Raw genomic sequence first — 15,858 nt, forward strand, 5'->3', positions numbered from 1 at the left:
TTCTATATCTTGCTTCTTCCGAGGGCGGGCGAGTCGCAATAAAGCCAGCTCAAAAACACGTCAGCGAACACGAATAGGGGAACGGGGTAATCTCTGCCCGATGTCGAATGTCTAAGTTGAGCAAATGCGGCGGGGATCCCAACCCATTCATCATTATTGCGCATGCCACGATAACTCCACCGACGTAGGGGATCGTATATAGTAGATTACTGCCGAGTTTATGCGTGAATGAGAGGGGAGCAGCGGTATTAGCGCATGCTTTTAATTCTATTGTTCTTCGTTTTTTTTTTATCTGAAACCCGTAATGGAGCGCGGGAAAGACGTTGTAAGTATACGCGATTGAACGGGACGTAGTTAAGGGGAAAGAAAATGAGCATAGGAATAATAATGCATGCCATCCATATCTCCCAAAGACGTGGCCACCAGAGAGTGAGCGCGAGGCGGTGCGTACGAACTGAACGGCGCGAGGAGCGTCGGGGGAGCGGATTCATTTGTAAGTCTGCCTATTTGCATATGTCGGATAAGGCCTTTCCGGTGGTTCTAACATTTCGAGCATCGCTGTTGCTTCGGAAACTCGCCCCATACCCTATTGAGACGCGAGATAGGAATACTGTATAAAGAGCCAAATGCAAGGAACGACTTAGCTTGGAACGGGGGAGGAATTGCACGTGTTAGGAGGGAGCAAACAACGACAGAACTTTCAAGGGTCACGCAAAAGAGAGCGTGCCTTGGTTCAAACAAAATGAGTAATCGCTACATTGTTTATGCCAAGGCAGCAAAGAGGAGGCGGGTGCGCTGGATGTTTTGGCGTTGTTTTCGTGTACACGCGATATTGATTGTTCGTAAGCTTTCTCTTCTTTAGTGGTTGCTAGGGAAACGTCTAATAATGTGATTTAGGCCCCGTTGCCTCTTTCTTTGGCCTTCCTGCATCACGTTTTGGTTTTACAGTTATATTAACACAACTCCTCACCCCATTTTGTTCACTTGCGCTTATTTCATCACGGCAACGCTTAGTAATAATAATGAATTGTTGGGGAAAAGCCGGGAGCGCGGGCATGTCTTTTAATTACGTGTTTTTCTCGAAAGCATTCCGACTTCGACTCAGCGTGACAAGCGAAGTGCAGCTAAGATTAAGTTGACTCTACGGAAGTGGCAGCAAAATGTGTAAACCCAGAAACTACAGCTGCTAGAACGTGAACTTGGGAAAGGAGAACAATGGAAGGTGAGGGGGCACTGGAAGCAAACATGGTTGCTAAACTCAATCTCATTTGAGTGGGAGTTTCTCGTGCGATGAATGCGGCTGAAAAGAGGGAGCAGTCCCGAGCCAAACATTTCTAAGGTAATTTGTTGATAAAAATTATTGTAATGGTTGCAAGAAAACCAGAAAAATAAAAAAAGGGCAGCTATTAGCAAACTTCACTGCACAGAATTTGTATGCGCAATTATTGAGTCGTACATACCGAGTGTGTGCCCAATGAAGAAGCGCCACAAGGAAATAAGATTGGGTTCGATGGTGTAAAGCACAACGATTGTAGGCAACCAATAAATCTAGAAGGTCTTTTTTAGTAACGGTTATGGATGGTTCCCCTGCACAACAAAGGCGCAATTTGAGCGAAGACGAGATGCCGCCTGAATGCCCCTTGTCGGACGCTCGAGCAATATCTACGCCAAAACAACCCTTCAGGCCAAGCAAACGTTTGCTGACAGAAGTTGGATTATAAATATGCGTAAAGCCTCGCTCACACGAAACTTCAGGCTCATTCAGACCGGCGACTAGCACCGGTCGCGCAACAGTTTGCGACTGGCGGTCAAAAAGCGACTCAAAGCGACCGATGTTCACACTTGCGTGCGACCTATATGCGTCGCCACATAGAATTCACGTCTGCTCGTATAAGGCTCACGTTGCTGTTGCCCCGTGAAATAGGCTGACGTCATGTTCCTGCGCATCTGATTGGTTCAGAGGTTTGCGAACTGCAGTCACGCGACTGAAAAATCGAGCAGCGAGCGACTCAGCTAAAGCAGTCGCTTTGCGACTAACTTAGTTGCGCGACCGTTGCTAGTCGCCGGTGTGATCGAGCCTTTACATAGCTTGCTATTGATGTGTTTGGAACTGAAGTAAAATAAAAGAACTTGCCCCAAGCCACCCATAAAAAGCTACTGAGGAATACAGTGTAACTGCTGACACGTATTCGACCGTCAACACCTCCGTCCCAATGAGATTATATTTTAAACAACTTGCTGAATGTTGTACATGCTACACATGGCTGTGTTAATCATAATTTTGGCCTGTTTCTGTCAAATAATCGATATTTCTACACAAATCTGCATGTTGAAATTTCATTAGAGATACTTCGCAGAAATATTTTGACGGAACGTCTGTCCAAAGCGTTCTATCTAGGCTTTACAAGATAGGGCAAAGAAAAACAGTGCAAAAGACGGATCACAAGAAAAGAAACCACAAACAACAGCGCTGCTTACGACATCTGATTGTTGTAAGCCGCGCTGTTGTTTGTGGTTCCTTTCTTGTGCTATTTTTCTTTCCGCTATGTCGTAGCAACACGCCCAAACATTCACTTTAGCTCTACAAGATGTTTCCTTTTTGAAATGTTCCTACGGGTATGTTAGCGCAATGTGAAACCGATGTAATTGATTTAAACCTGGCAGATCCATGTATTGCAAAAGGAATAATTTCACGGGGAGTCTTGTCGCAAAACACTGACCACGTCACTCGCTCATGATGCGAGTAACTGCTCTGACGGTATGATAACGATTTCAAATGCATGCGCACGTAGATTCTAATTTGCACCTCTATTTGCTACTCTAGCTTTTGGAACTCAAGCAGCGTGATAATACAGCAGCGCAACAATAATAAAATGCGTCAGCTCTACAACACTAAAAAAGGTCATAATTAAAAATGAGGATATATTATTTACCAAAAAGACTTATTATCGGTTGCACCACACTGTCGGGGAAAGTTTCTTCATTTCGGGAACTGAACTCGGAAAGTTTCCGGTGCGATACTTTTATTTAAGCAAAGCGAACACTAGCGTTACTGACAGTTGCTACACCGTGCGATGTATTTTTCTGTGGAAGTAAAAAAAGGAGGAAAGAGGAGAAAGGGGGCATTGTTCGGTTAATTTCATAATTCCTATATATTTTGTAACCCGAAAGTGTTTCATGCCGCGGACCGCTCCGCGCGGTGGCTCCGCTGACGTATTTCTATCACGGATATGACGTTGTAAAATATACATTAACCGATGGCAAAGAAACAAACTAGAAGAAAAAGTTTCGTTGCCGGGAGTCCAACCTACGACCCCTCGCTCCGTAGCGCGCGGCGCGAAACCACTCAACCACATAGCGTGCATTCTTCAGCTTACTAACGGCGAGCTATTTATATACATCATTTACCGCTGGCGGTACACAGAGCTCGGTGGCTTCAGCGTGTTCTTGCTTTTACTAGCGATATGAAGCGACGTGCGCGGTGAGCGCGCTTTAAAGGTCGCCGCCCCGGGCGTTGCGATGCGAGCGCGCGTCTACAGCGTTGTCTCTCGTGCGCGCGCGCTCATCTCGTGATGGGAGCAGTTTGTACGTCTTCTGCTTTCACCGCAACTTTCTGTTGACGTCAGAGAGAGCACGAAGCTCACTTCGCTCGCTGCAGCGGCCGCATTTTTGAAAGGAGCGCGCTGCTCACACACAAAGAAGTAACAATTGTTACAGGTGCTAGCTCGCGCTCGTCATGTGCATGTTCTTTACGTGCGTCCTTTCTGCTTTAGAACACCCTGCAAGTTTCGAGCTCCTTGCCGTTCTTCGCGTGACATTGCAATTGTTGCTATAGCATTCATTCATTCGCCCTTGTGGCGAAACAGTGCACAAAAAAAAAACGCTCAACTACCCCTGTGACGACACGCTTCACTTTTGTGTTATACGGATTCCTATGAAAGGGGGATCAGCCATGCTTTTTTTTCTTTTGTTCCGGAAGTGACGATTTTTCGCAGAAATATTCAATGTGTATCCCCCTAGGTTAAGCATTTGTTTTTCACATACGTAGTAAATGCGTGTTTTCCAGTGCAGGTTCTATGTCTTGTTGATTAATATGAAACAAAACAAAAATGCGTTTGAATAAAAAGGCAGCCTTAATGTGCATTCCATGCCTAACTCTCTCGCGTGCTCCGTAGCCTAAGCGATCACCTGGCAAATACACTTAAAGCTTTTAACTACTAACACTTTCGCAATGAACACAAGGTCAATAAGTTATGGTCAACAGCTAAGAACCATGTGAGAAATAATACGATACACATACATACGAAAAAGTCGGGTAAAAGAATAGATTTATTTCGCGCAAAACTCTTCGGGTACCTGCATAGCAAATAAAACAAAACTTTCTTAGAAATGAATTTGATCAGAGTCGTCTTTGTGCCTAAAGGTTCTATGAGAAGCTTCCCGTTGATGAAACGGGCTATATGGCCGCAATAGTACCTTGGATGTGACAGCAACAACGTTGGCTTTACGGCCTAGAAGCACAGGACAGATTGGTTGAAAATCTTCGCTGAACAATATACTTGTTCGCCCTAGAAATTACGAACCACGCTGAATAAATCAATTATCTATATTTACAAAGCATCACCACAAGCCGGGCTCACGGTGCGATGGTACTCTGCATTAAAAAGCTAGCAGGACACCTTAACGGCATTCAATGCACGGAACAACACAGATGGTGCAAATAGCCCGGAGCAACGCTCCATGAGAGGGCGCTCTCCTTAGGTGTACCTTAGAGTCACTGTATATGCTACCTTTAGGTAGCAGAGTTGCGCACCTGTCTTCCAACGCCGCTAGCAAACATGCATTGCGGAGAAGCTGCCGCTTAGGCCAATTTTTTTTATTTCTCGACGCCGCCGCTGCAGCGAACTGAATTAACTCTAGCCATCGACTGCCAATGTTTATCGACCGTCTTCGACACGCCAGACAGGTTAATCGGCGACACGGTAGGCATGTCGCCTACAAAAATGAAGGGCGACTTCACCGCATAGCTGTGGTTGCTAGCCGGACCTATGCGCAACGCTGCCACCTAAAGGTAGCATATACAGTGACTCTAGTGTACCTAGAGAACGTCTCCCCATCAGTGGACCTTCTGTCAACAGACGCCTAATCCGAGTAAACAATGGAAGCGAGTGGATGGAATGGGCTCGCGCTGTGCGGGGCTTTCCTGTCGAGTTGTCGAGTGTCAGAACAGCATCAACCTCTCTTTCATCGCTGCCACTTGTCTCAAGGGTCTCCACACTAAAAGTGTCAGCCACGCTGAGGCGATGTATGAAAGTATAAGAGGCGGGATAAGTACTTCGGGATGCTGCTAATGCGAAGAATGGAACGTTGTATCCGGGAGTTGTCTCGTCTTTTTTGTCGTTTTTTCCGGCGGCGCTTCTCCCAGGTGCCAGCCCCTTTAACTCTCCCCTTTTGCTTTCGGCCACTTGATGCCAAGCATGCTACTTGCTACTGACAACAATCCGTGATACAATCTTGTAGTGTTTTTTCCCTTTATAGTTGTTAATATTATCCAACATCACGGCTTCACAGGACCAAATACAATCGCGCATGTTAATCTTGTTCAGGTTGCCATCCTGGTTGGAACGGTTGCTTGGTTGTTCTTAAGAGCGGTGCATTTAAAGGCTTCTTCCCATATAATTCTCGTATTCTACCAGGGTTGTTAGAAGTCGCCTGTATGGGGGTTCACATCAGTTTGTCTAAAAGCAGGCCGCGAAGGGCGTTTCTGAGGCGTGGAAAATCTACCTTCCCTGCACACCAATGAAACGGGAATCACTAGGATGAAATCAGTGCTTGCTTTTCGGCGCACTCTGTACGCAATCAACTCCCCAAGTATTGGCAACATGCATCTGTTGCCCATAGCTATGCTACCGATCAGATCCGTCGCCACAGAATACTATTATTGGGATGATAGAGGTTAGATGCAGGGCAGCAATACCAACTTCACAAACATATGTGAGGAAAATTTTCGAGTTTGGTTTGTTCAGTAGTCTTACTGGCTCACAGAACTGTCAAATACTTGTCGCCAGAATGAAACATTCAAAGTTGGCTCCCCTCAATATTACAGCTATTTATTTTAACGTATTGCCTGTCTTCCAAGGGTTTGAGCAACCTACTGCCTCAACACTTCGCGAAAGTACTTTTTTTTTTTTTTCGCGCAAGACCTACAGGCTGAACTTCTGATCACAGCCCAACCATTTCTCACGACCGGGTGATAACACGACTTCTTATGAAGCGTGGGATACAGCAACTGACACACACTCCAGCCTGCAACGGCCTGGAGAAGCTGTGTAACACTTGTAAAGGTTACGTCATGCCCAGTGGCTCAGAAAGAGCAAACAGGCCGCAATTCCTTCGAACCTTGCGAAGACTTCGCCAAACCGTCTTGCCATCTTGATGTGCGTTGAATGTATGTATAAGCGTAGAGGTTTCTTCAAAAAAACTGCACCTTCGTGACTAAAATGAAAGAAATACCTGGAAGATCGAAAACGCTTGCTTGTTTTTATATCACTTGTGGCGCTTCATTGAAAAAATGCGCGGAAGATTCGTAGCTGGATTGTGAGCGCGTGTACGTCAGCAACGCTGAACTCTGTTCGGCTTTCTTGCCGCGTTTCTCATATTTCGCCGCATCTGTCCGGTTTATTCTTAAATCTGCAACACCCCCCCCCCCCCGCCTTTGTTACCTTCTCTGAAGAAACTTCTAAAGGAGAAATAAGGTTTTTCTGCATGTTCAACAGCGCACCTCCTCTGTTGTGCGCGTTCTTTGCTTTGCTACGCGACTCTTTGCTGCCGGTCAACATTTTTTTCGTAATTTATTTCATGTCTTCGTAATCGCCTAGCATACGGCCGCCCTTATTTGCTGTGTATAAAGGATAAAAATGTTTGGCAGATCCCACGCGTTGTGGGAATCGGTTTCATGCTAAGCAGTCAGCGAGTACTTCTATGCTGTATTTTATGACTTTGAGCCAAGCGTTACGACGTGGATCTACGTGTCTTTGTACGTGTAGTAGCTGTGTGCACATTGTGGGCTTCCCAGGAACGTCGACAACACTGGCATGAAACCGATTCGCATGAAGCCGATTCCCACAACGCGTGCTATCTGGCGAATTTTACAGCGGAAGCTGTTATGAGATCACAACAAGGGCCGTTTGTGGCGCCGTAGTTGTCCGCCGCCGCCGCCGCCGGTGTCCGTAACCACCAACGCTCGAAATAAGGAAAAAAAAAAACGAAATAAGAAAAAAATTTCAGGATGGAACGAGGTTCGAGCCTGGGCCATCTGCGTGGGAGCCCAGTGTCCTACCTCAGATACATGCCGGTGCTTGAAACTGCTTTGCGAAAACACCCTATACCGGCTTCATGTCGGCAAGGAACCACATTAACATATGTAATGTAGCGTGGTAGAAGAGTAAAACAACAACCACGCGTCACACAAAGCGAATTCTGTAACCAGGCGTCACGCAATGCGAATTGCGCAACGAGTAGGTCGTTGAATGCTTCCAACCTATTACACAGGGCTCTGCCGTAATTCTTAAATCGTCATCATCCACAGCATCAACAAAGTGCACATAATGCCTTACAGGTGTTTAGCAGGTACCACGGTTCTCCGCAGAATGACGAAAAATTGCATAGTGGCTGCTTCTCTACTTCACAAAAATTATGATGATTTATAGCGTAGTGGGTTCCTCGCAAGTGCACTTCTATTGGTTGTCAAGGAAGCCCACAAGGTTCCCATGATCCACTTCCTCAGGGTCTCAATAAAGTTAATTCCCTCTCTCTATCTCTTTCTGACGTTAGCGTACGATATATAGCGTGGTGGAAGAGTGACATAACGACCGGGCGTCATACAATGCGAATTGAGTACCTAGTCGGTCCTTTAAAGCTTCCAACCCATTACAAAAGCTCAGTCGTAATTATTCATCGTCATCAGCCATCTCATCAAGAAACTGCTCATAATGCCATACAGATGGTACCTCGCTTCTCCGCATAATGACGAGTAATGTCGTGGTGGGTGCTTCCCCACTTCATAAAAATTATGATTCGTGGCGTAGTGGATACGTTGCTTGTGTATTGTGTTAGTAGCCACAAGAGAGTTTATAACGGGCTCTAGAAATGCCGCTCTTCGAGCTTTCGCTGTGGCTGTGCTGCGCTTTCCGCGCAGGCCTGGCGTTTTTGTCTCTTTCTCTGCCTTGCTATTGCTTTTTTACTCCTTCTGTGTTTCTTTCTTTCTATTTTCTATTTATTTATTTCTCTCTATCTCTCTCTTTCTCTTATTTTCGCTATGTTCGCTTTCGTTTGACATTTGCCCCTGCTGTACACGGTAGTGTGGCTTGGCCAATTCCTGTGGCACATACCCGTTCTCTCCGTTACGCCGCTGACGCCGACCGCGCGCCGCTCACCGCAGGAACGGGCACCTAAGATCTGCGCTCTCAAACACAGAGCTTCGTAACTCCGGAGACAATGCATGGCTTGTCTGCGCGCGAGACACATGCAAGTAGCCCACGGGAAACGAGTGCCGTCTGGCACGCGTCTCGCAGCGAGACAGCTGCCTCGCTGGAGAATTTTATTGCGATGCCATCGGAAGCGACGGCAAAAGCCGCGTCACGCAATGGAAGCTAACGTCGTGTCAGTATAGCTTCGACCACAAGTGCAGCTCCTAATGCGAACAGAAAGACTATATATGGACTCGTCGCTGCTTATTGATTCCTACTCTGGCGTGTGTGCGATTGCTGGTCACACGAAGTTCGCTGACTTTATTGCTTAACTCTGTCTCCTCTTCGGTTTCAACCCTTAAATATTGCACATCCATTTTGTTAAGAGTAAGTGATGTTCATTTCGTTGCAGTATACTTCTGTCTGAACTCTAGGAAGCCTTATAAAAGGAACGTTCGTGTGAGCGGACTATTGCTTCATGTGCTGCAGGGTGAACGACTACGGGTGATTGCGTTCGTTGGCGTGAGTACTGCACATAGGAAGTACGTTATATCCGCTCGCATGTTGGGTATACGAACGATCGCTGCAGTCGATAAAGGACCTTGTGCGGAGAAGTCGGCACGGTAAATGTCTGCGTGTTAAGTTTAGTAGCCTATGTGTTTGAAAGTGTCGGTGAGTGTGGTGGGGCATGCGCAAAGCAGACGAAACGCACGTTTAGCAATTAGTTTATTATAAGCGCAGTTTCCCTTTATATTACGCTTTCCCCCTTCTATGCTCCTTAAGTATGGAACAGAGTGTATCAAACACGCAAATTCAATCATGAACGCTCCTAAAGCAATTTCTGTACCACCAAGAATATACACTTACAAATAATTCATCGACCAACTACCACCGGTGTACGCTGCACTCCCGCGCGCTACTTTCGGAAACGACACCAGGGCTCCCTAGATAAGTGTTATCTACCATTTTCAGTTACTTTTTATCGGTTCAGTCAGGCCTAGTGCTCTATGTACACTATTATTACATGCCTATGCTTGTATGCAGAGATTCAGATGATGGCTGGTTACGGCTCGCCATAGGCGCTTCATAAATATCGCAGCCATGTGGCGAGTTTCAATGTGAGCCAAAATATGAATAACATCTCGTCAAGAACACGGAAAGGAACACGCATAAACAAATAAAGCGAGAATAACAGCACAGACACATCAGGTACCTGAGGCAACGGGAGCCTTAATGGCCCCCCTCCGGGGAGCAGATGTCATTCAAAATTTGATGGCCCGGGCAATAAAACACGCCCGGGATGCTGTTAGATACATCGCGGGAACGCCAACCCCTGGTCTGGCCCCTTCACTGAAACACAAAACGCATATCGACCGAGTTGAAAACTTCCTTTCAGCTCCCTCCGCGATACCTGGACATTAAAAGAAGCACAGAAATACAGCATGCGATGTTTCTATACGACGTGGATGCGAGACGACAAGACTGTTTAAGCTGTTTGCTTTATCAGTTTTCTTCTTCGAGTACGTTTTATCGCTCAAGTTAATGTTTCTCTTTCTTTTGTATCTGTTATGGGCGCCCCTTCGCTATGCCCTGATGTCTGCCCTCGTATGGCCATTTAACCATACAGCCACCGTTTGGTGCATGGGGTACTGGCTGCCAACTATTAAAGTTTTGCTTTGGTTTTCCATAGCTTGTCGGCGCCAGTACCAGGGTTGAATCATTTTCAATTGCATAACAGAGAAAAGAAGTAGGCAATATCGTTTCTTATTTTTGTTTTTGCTTAGGCTCGCGGTCTCGTCTTTTCAGGGCTAGCTGATGCAGATAGCCGAAATTTGCACAACGAGCACGTCCGCTATCAAGACTACGCGAAATTCGGTGCGTCTTTTTTTTTCGCCCTTTCCCTCACGTAGAATATATTTCACGTCCTGCATTCGGAGTCTCCTAGAAGACTCCAGTTGAGAGCCAAACCGAGCATGGGTACTGGGCTTCGATTATCCCGATACCTGAACAAAAATATTTCACTCGTACAGTCTTATCAGAGTGTAAATGCAAGAACCAGCGCATTTTCTGCTTATCTTATCACGGCCCATTCTGACTATACGATTGGACAAGCCCCGCCATTCAGAACTGGTGCACTAAAGAGGAAGAAATCGACCAGGAGTAAAAAGCTGTGTGCCACAGAAATTGGACAAATCCCACTAAACACAATTGGTATACTAAAAATGAAGAAGGATTCACAGGGGCGGCAAACAGCAGTTAAGATTTCTGGACAGACCTAATCAATAACTGAGAAATACTTTAGTGAACCATCCGGATCAACCCAGTTATAAGAACCGGGGCCGCCCATTTCAGTTTCGCTTCCTAACCATTTGTACGGAGTGCTTAAGATCGCATAATTAGCTGCAAGATAATTATTGCTAACACGGATCTTGCATGATTAATGTGTGCGCACCTTTAGTCCTGTTCGCAGAAAAGAGAGGGCAGACATTTTAACAAGATAGATGTTCGGATATCCATCTCAGTGACGAGCCTTTGCCCTGCTACTGCACTCGATGGAACTAGAGAGTCTGGATATGAAGCACGAGGTGAAGCTGACTCTAAGAGCTGAGCAGCATATTCCTTAAGTGTGGCGCAATGATCAAGGATCTGGTATATGCTAGCTTTGCCAGAAGCGGTTTATGTATGGAAATGAAACGATATCACGAGGGTAGTAATTAACGAACGTACGAGTTCGAGATGGTTGGTTCATGGCTTTTCTACTTAGCCATTCGGTTTAGTTGCTCACTATTGATCGTCTAATAACAGCGCAGGAAAAAGGGGTGAATGTAGAAAATACATGTACTCATACATCAGTGTTTTCATATCTGTATGGTCTGACATTGTTTATGACCTGTCGCTAGACAGGCACTGCGTGCAAACAACACGTCAATACTTATTATATCATGGCGGCGCATATGGGACAAGAAGAGGCCAATGAGGGCACCGATGCTCAAACCCGGCTTCATCAAGCTTTAATCACGACTCTGCCCCTTTCGGCGCTTTCGAAATCTTGTGACACCTGCATTATTATTATTTCTATTCCTCCGTGGAGTTTTAACGACAGGGAGTTGTAACTACTGTAGTTAGTTGCCGGCATAATTACTTTCACGCACTTAATATTGCTTCCATATTATCGACCTGCAATGCAGTAAATCCCATTAACGCGCATTTATTATGAAACGCTAGTGAGAAACATTTGAGGGCATTTGGGCACTTCAATCTGTATTTGCAATCGACGTGGCATGAAGGAACTACAGTGATTACGATAGACGGAGGTGTCAGTATGACGCTAGTCAGCAGCTTCGCCCCACTGGCTCAATGCAACGTTTAGCGCTGCTAAAAGGGACGAGAACCGGCGCATTCAGCATGGCATAACCTTATTCCCGTCCCCATGTGTAGGGTAGCAAACTGGACGTAGTCTAGCTGACCTCCCTACCTTTCCTATATTCCTTCTCCCTCTCTTTACGCAAAGGTGACATATTGCCATCCCACGTGAAGGTGGGACACTTTCGTCACGTGGTCCGTCCGTTTACACCACGACCACTCCAGTGCCGTAAATGTCAAAAAATGGGCCATGTCAGCGGAGTTTGCAGGAACGTGGCGATTTGCCCCCGCTGTGCAGAGCCACACAATGCGGAATCCTGCCGAGCAACTGCCCTGAAGTGTACCAACTGCCATGGATCACACGAAGCCTCATCAAGGGACTGTCCATTAGTGAAAAAAGAATGGAGTGTCATGAAACAGATGGTGCGGGACGGCTCGACGCACAAAGAGGCTGCTGACGTGGTGAGAAATAGACAACGACGCTCGCGTCGGCGACGAAGGTCTAAAACTACTGCTACCAAATCTGGACGGACAACGCGATCTCCTACTCCGACAGATCGTCAGGCTTCCCTTAAGCGACAGCTACCACCACTGCCGCCACCAACACCGCCCAATGCATCACAATTGGAGAGCCGGAATGACGCAGAAGCTTTGAAAGCGGCGGCGGATGTCGCGTGGCCCTCGCTGCCACCACTGTGCACTCATAAAGAGCCGATGCAGAATGCCCTGCAGTGTGCTTCATCGTCCACTGATGACTGCCACGACAAGAACCTACAAGTCCTCGCTGTGCTGAGGTCTCTCATGACCACGATGCGCACTCTCCTCAACGGAATGACAACTCCGTCAGCTCAATGCGCTCTGCAAGTTCTCGATTCCTTGGAGCCAGTCCTTGCAAGCCTTTTTTAACATCTCGCAGAGGAACCGATGTTAAATATTTCTCTGTTGTGACTGTCTGTGTGTATGCGGTGAACACTGATGTGTGTGCGCGTATTACTTGTTCCCTCTTTCCTCCTCGCTATCTCTATTCTTTTTTCTCCCCTTCCCCCTCCCCCCGTGTAGGGTAGCAAACCGGGTATAACCTGGTTAACCTCCCTGCCTTTCCTTCGCTTTTATCTCTCTATCTCTCCCTCTCTCTCTCTCTTAGCTCTGCTATAAACATTGCATGATCTGTGTGATAGATTAACCCACGGTTTACTTGCAGCTGATCATTAAACATAAAACTTGAGTCGCAAACGATAGCCTTAGCGACAATAAAATGCATTCACGGAGCAATGGAACCTCATATAGCTAGTTTAAATGCAGAGCTTTGGCGGCACCTTTAGGAAAATCGAATGATTCAGCAAGCGGAGGAATATTACTAAGAAAAATTGAACAAGAAAGCAAACAAATTCTGTCCCATTCTCTTGGTCGTCATTGCTTAAGGCCCACGCAATTGAAATACCTTTGGCGCGTCCTCCATGCCAATGCGAAATTAGCAAAGCGATTTCTCATTCGCCCGTACGGTCGCTCTATTATCAGCGAACGTGAAGTACACACACACAAAAAAGACAGCTTAAATTTGTACGTGCTACATCATCAACGGGGCCGAGTACGCCTTTCGAATTCCGATCGGGCAATGAACTGCATTCCAACAGCTGCTCAGGCTCTAGCCCTGTGCGCAGTCGTAGTTCGCGGAAGGGCTGGTGACTTGCCGCCTGCGGCTGCGACAAAATTGAAATAAATAAATAAATAAATAAATAAATAAATAAATAAATAAATAAATAAATAAATAAATAAATAAATAAATAAAAAGTAATAGACCAAATAAATTCACTAACGAAAGGAAGGAAACAAAGATTGCAATTGGTAATAAGTGAATTGTAGAAGAAAGAAAGAAAGAAAGAAAGAAAGAAAGAAAGAAAGAAAGAAAGAAAGAAAGAAAGAAAGAAAGAAAGAAAGAAAGAAAGAAAGAAAGAAAGAAAGAAGGAAAGAAAGAAAGAAAGAAAGAAAGAAAGAAAGAAAGAAAGAAAGAAAGAAAGAAAGAAGCCGCGGATGAAAAAAAAAAACCAGAAAGGAACTGGGAGAGAACATGAAAGTGGATTGGAGAAATCGAGTAGGAAATGAAGCAAATGAAAAGAAATTTAAGTAAAGAAAGGAAAGAACAAAGGCATAACAAAGTGAAATCGCTAGACGACATAAGACTACTGTAATTCCTTTTACCACTCATCAAAAACACGTTCGCTAACCCCTTTAATTCTGTCGTACATTTTTGTTTTCTTTCGATGGCATTCCCAAGATTACCGTTAAAACACATTTCTCTTGGCTAACTTGTTAAGCTTCTTGCACTGCTCCAGATGGTATTCCAGGAGTGTTCCGTGATGCCCGAGTTCGCAATCACGCGTTTAACAAATCTTAATATTTCTCCATAACAACGAACATCATAAACCTAGCTGTATATATTTTTTTAGTTCCTACGCGTGTTGCGTGCTTTAGCAACTGCTTACTGAAACCGTGCTCTGAAGGAAAGAAGAAAACAAACAAAAAAGAGAAGGTAGGGAACTTCGGCTAAAGCGGATAACCTGGCCGTCTGTAAAATTGTGTAGGCAGAGGCACAAGAGGAAAGCTAATTTAACAATGAAAGAGGACTTACTTATAATTTTGTAGCTTTTGTGAGGCGAACCTCAGACGTATTAAGCGTGTGTAAAGATAGAAGCACAACAGATATTCTGCCAACTGCTGTTGTCCCTTAGTTAGATGTATACAGCCGACGCACAGCCACAAAGGGGAATTCAGCATGCAAGTGGCACGCCCTTTTACAGGCGTAGATGTTCTTAGTCGAGGCTTTCACGTCCGCCGCCGGGGTAACGCCGATCATAAAAGGGTGTGTGCCGCAGAAATTGGGTAAATACCACTACTGACTACTGGTTCACTATAAATCAAGAAGAAAACTCGTCATCAAAAAGGTATGTGCCAATGTGCGGCCTGCCAGAAAACTGTCATAATCGTGAACGGGTATGTGCCACTGAAATGGGGTAAATCCCATTACTCATCCCTGGTCCTTTAATATGAAGATGGTAACAGCTGAAGCTTCTTTATAAACCTGTGCGTAAGAGTGGTATGGTGAGGTGAGGTGAAATGAACTTTGTTTTGTCCCGGAGAATCGCGATGATTAAGATGCAATAAACTATATCAGAAAAGTGTCATCATCATAAAACGGGTATGTGCCTCAGAAATTGGGTAAATCCCACTACTCACCCCTGGTCCTCTAAAAATGAAGAAGCTAACAGGTGAAGCTTCTTTGAAAACCTGTCCATAAGAGCGGTATGGTCAAGATGCAATAAAACTATACTACCACCTCAAAGCTTAACAAAGAGTGTTCATCAACACAACATATCTGAAAGACTTGCAAAACAGAGAAATGCGTTAGCCTGACGAAAGGAAGGCCACCAGCTTCGCTCTTTCATCAGTGTCTGCGAAGCGGAGCTGGTTGAATTTTTCACCCTCCTCTTCCTTCCCTTTGTGTATCTTCCTTTTGCCGAACATCCTCGCATGAAGCCGGATCTGAAGTGGATTTTGACGTCTAAGACCAGCGCGTTTTGTATATGCCATGGTCCACCCGATACACAGTAGCGGTGCAATAAAACGATAAAAAAAGAGACCTCAAATTTATTAGGGCCAAGTCTCGGTTCAGCGATCTCTGTTCTGGCTCGCATGCAGGTTTCATCACGAGCGGCGTTGGTCCTCTATTGTTTTGTAGAGTTTCCTTATTCTAACCTTGCATAGAAAAAAAAAACAGAAAAGAACAACACACGTGCTCCGTTAGGATGTAAGTTATAAGGATGCGCGGTAAAAGAAACGACAAGAAGCATTCCCTGCAAAGTACAGCTCGAGCGAAACTGTACGCGCTTACAGGCGGAGGAAATACGCCGCCGCCGTTCGTACCACACCCATTACGAATGGGATCTGAGGTTGTTATAGCAACAAGATTAAATTCTTATACCGGAGTACTGTCGTACCTCGTGTTCATCCCGTTATTATTTTTTGTTGG

This window comes from Rhipicephalus sanguineus, chromosome 5 (assembly GCF_013339695.2).
Source record: "Rhipicephalus sanguineus isolate Rsan-2018 chromosome 5, BIME_Rsan_1.4, whole genome shotgun sequence".
Taxonomy (NCBI): Eukaryota; Metazoa; Arthropoda; class Arachnida; order Ixodida; family Ixodidae; genus Rhipicephalus; species Rhipicephalus sanguineus.